The following is a 3,895-nucleotide window of genomic DNA, read 5'->3' on the forward strand; positions in this document are numbered from 1 at the left end:
TCTCACACTCCCCGCTGCCATACTAACTATGTGCGAAAAAAATATTTTCCTCAAGAAAACGGCTTCTCTGGAGTCAAGAAATCAGGAAAACACCTCCTGTACAGAATTTGATGTAACCAAGTCAGCAAAGCACATAAATTAGGAATCTGGAAAGTAGTTTATGTCAGAGAATTCTTACAGGGAGAGTTTCCTTGAATCTCTGTAGCTAACAAAAAGAATTGTGTAAACAAGGAAAATGTTGGTCCACTCAACAAAGGCCCTTTGCAGTTGTGTTTGCATGTTACACAATAGCTAAGGGTAAGACGGGCCTGTTCATTTGCTGTGGTATTTACAAGATCCTCAGACACGTACGACCACGTTCCTGCTCCTTCTCCCGCTTAACAGGTTACTGTGTGTGTCCTTTAAAGGAATAAAACTGCTGTTGTTTTAAAAAGTTCCGCCTGCCTACTTTCCATTCAACTGGACTATGTGTATCAATGATTATGGAAATACTTCTGAATCTAAAACCCTAAAGTCATTCTCGGAAGGAGCAGGAGGTCCACAAAGGCACCAAAAACAGTGAAGGAAGAAGATCAGAAAGAAAAAGGAGAGAGATCGAAGGGAGATCAATGTGGTCTCAGAACTGGCCCAAACTCTCAGCGAGAGCAGTATCCCTCTATACAGCACCCCGTCCCATCCAAAGCCACCTCTGCTTGAACACTTATGCTGATGGACAGCTCACTCCTGTCCCGGGAAGCCCATTTGGGAACAGCTCTCTGAGCTTAGACAGGCTCCAATTGCACCCAAATCTGCCTCCTCTGTGCTCCCATCACTGGGCCCTGGCTTGGCCACTAGCAAGACAGTATATTTGGAAAGAGCTACCTTGTCCTAGCTAAGTCTTTATTTTTTGTTTCCTCTAGACTAAACATCCTCCAAATCCTTAAATCATCCCTTAGAAGTCATGACTCTCAAACCCTAAGCAACTTTCTTTGGAACAACAACAGTTTGCCAAAGTCCCTTATTTTTTTTTTTTTTTACCAGTTTGGGTTGCTAATTTATTTTTTTTGTTGTTGTTTGGATTCAATGTGTTGATTATTTGTACAAATTGGAGTGCTTGCATCCTACTAATTAATATAGCTTTCACCTCATTTACTTAATCACAGTGTTAAGACATTTGTGTTCAATACTTGATAGATTTGACTTGTACCCTTGCAATATACTCCATAGGTGTGGTCCCACCATTAACCCTCCCTATATCAAACCACCCCCCTCCCTTCCCATCCCCCACCCTTCCCTCCCCTCCTTCATCCTGGGCTATAGTTGTGATTCATCTCTCATATGCAAGTGTGAGTGACTATAAATTGGTTTTATAGTAGTACTGAGTACATTGGATATTTTTTTATCCATTCCTAAGTTACTTAACCAAGAAGAATATTTTCCAGCTCCATCCACGTAAACATAAAAGAGGTAAAGTCCCTCTTAAAATGCAACTCCCAGAAATGAACACAGCACAGTGCCCCAGAAATGGTGGACAAGTGCTGAGCGGCAGCCCTCGCTCTGGGTACCACAATAGTTTTTTTTGGCAACCATCTCCCCAGGCTCATTCACCCTGCTCTGCAGCCAGCAGACTCTCCTAGCCTCCTACGAATAATAATAACTACCCTTGGTGCCATTAGTTTCAGAAACATGCTCTCATCTGTTCCTCACAATAGCCCAATGAGGCTGATTAAATACGAAGACACTAAGGTTTTTCTAAGTTTGCCCAGCCTCAAGCCCCAAGCCTATGATTCCAAATTCATGCTCCCCCAAAGACCCCCATGTTGCCTTTTCCTGAACTACTATTAAGGCCAATAAAGATCTCCCTGGTTTCATTTGTTAGTGTCGATTCAAAATTAGGACTTTTTAGCAGGGTGCGGCGGCTCACTCCTATAATCTTAGCACTCTGAAAGGTCGAGGCAGGTGGATTGAAAGAGCTCAGGAGTTTGAGACCAGCCTGACTAAGAGGATGACCCCATCTCTAAAAAACAGCTGGGTGTTGTGGCAGGTGCCTGTAGGCCTAGTTACTTGGGAAGCTGAGACAAGAGGATCGCTGGAGTACAGGAGCTTGAGATTGCTGTGAGCTATGACACCACAACACTCTACTGAGGGTGACAAAGTGAGACTCTGTCACCAAAAAAAAAAAAAAATCCCATTTTGTCTTGTTAACTTCTCTTTTTGTCTCCTGTTTCTGTCGCCTGTTACATTAAAGAGAAGACACAGGGTCAGAGAGGGAAGGCAGCAGAAGAGGATGAGGGAACAAACAGGAGGAGCCTTTGGGAAGAAGAGCAAGGGCAGGAACATCTCAGAAAAGAATGGGCAGTGTGGCCCAGAAGGTGCCTGTGGGCTGGAGTTCCGGGCTCTGCTTCCCTAGGCAAATGCCTTCACCTCTCTGAGCCTCACTCTCTGGGGAGGGAGCTCAGAAATGAGACAGCTCTGTTCCCAAGCCCCTTTGCAGTTTTATCAATCTAATGGGCATAAAGGGTGTTCTCTTTAATCCAGTGGTCCCTTATCCCTCTTAATCCAACAAAGATATGGAAAATCAGATTTCTCTGAGGCATTTAGAATGACTTCCTTTTGCTAAAATAGGGAAAAGCAAAGATGGCTAGGAGCCATGATCAATGAGCAACATGTATTAGATCCAATAGCCAGTCCAGATGGGGATTTTTGTTTTGGGGACCTTGGGGTTTTTTGTTTTATTTTTCTGTTTGGGTGGGGGCTGGATTACAACAGCTACTTTTCAAGATGGTGGGGGCTGGATTACAACAGCTACTTCTCAAGATATAGGACTCCAGACTAAGGATCCCCAGAGGGTTGGACAAGAAGCTCTGCAGCCATGTCGCCAACACCTCTCCACCTTATCAGTGGACCAGACATCCCACAACGAACAACCCTTTCTACAGTGGCTGCCTGAGTGAGCAGGGAGAGAAGCTCCTATTTGGTAAGTATCTCCTGTGCACATACCTAGGGAGATCACAGGGTAGACAGGCTTTGATCCTTGCTCTAAGTTAGGAAATATCATCCCATGTGTTTATTCTTCTAGACTAGTGCTGTCCAATAGAAATATAATGTGAGCCCACGGATGTAAGTTTACATTTTTTAGCAGCCACATGCAAAGAGTAAAAAGGAAAAGGTGAAAATAATTTGAATAAAATAGTTTTAAACTCAACATATCCCAAACATAAGCATTTAAACATGTAATCAACATAAAACATTATTAATGAGATACTTAACATCATTATTTGTACTAGGTCTTCAAAATCCAGCATTTATTTCATGCTTATAGCACTAGCCTGTGCCATAGGAAGCTGCCTCTGCTTAAACACTTCTGCTGATGGGCAGCTCACTACTTTCCCAGGTTGGTGGCTACCATATTTGGACAGAGATCAACCACCCAGAGGCAATCCCATGGCGTCTGGTACTTCCCCATCATAGTGCTTCTCAAACTCACTTACACTTGGCCGTTTCATCAGATGGGGAACTTTGTGAGAGCTGTGATTATGACATTAACTGGTATATTCCCAGCCCCCAGCACAGTGCTTCACATGGATAAAACAGGACTTCAATGAACACTTGACAGGGAAGCAAGCAAGGAAGGAATACAAGGTCATGTACATGGTCAATAGAGGGAACCGCTTGGATTTGAACCTATGTCCACCTAATGGGAAAATGCACCATAATTTCACCATACCATGCTGCCTCCTGAAGGTTAGGAAACATGGAAATAACATGGTCTTTTGATGCCAAAAAGACCTGGGTTCAAATTTCAGAGAGGTGACTAGAGATGGGAAACTCGGTCCAGAGGTTATAACAGTGGTTTTGTTACTTCTCTTAGCCCTAATTTCTTCATTTGTATCTTCATTTTCATTTTTTTTTTTTT

This window comes from Otolemur garnettii, unplaced genomic scaffold (assembly GCF_000181295.1).
Source record: "Otolemur garnettii isolate 467f Iridium unplaced genomic scaffold, OtoGar3 scaffold00060, whole genome shotgun sequence".
In the NCBI taxonomy this organism is placed as follows: domain Eukaryota; kingdom Metazoa; phylum Chordata; class Mammalia; order Primates; family Galagidae; genus Otolemur; species Otolemur garnettii.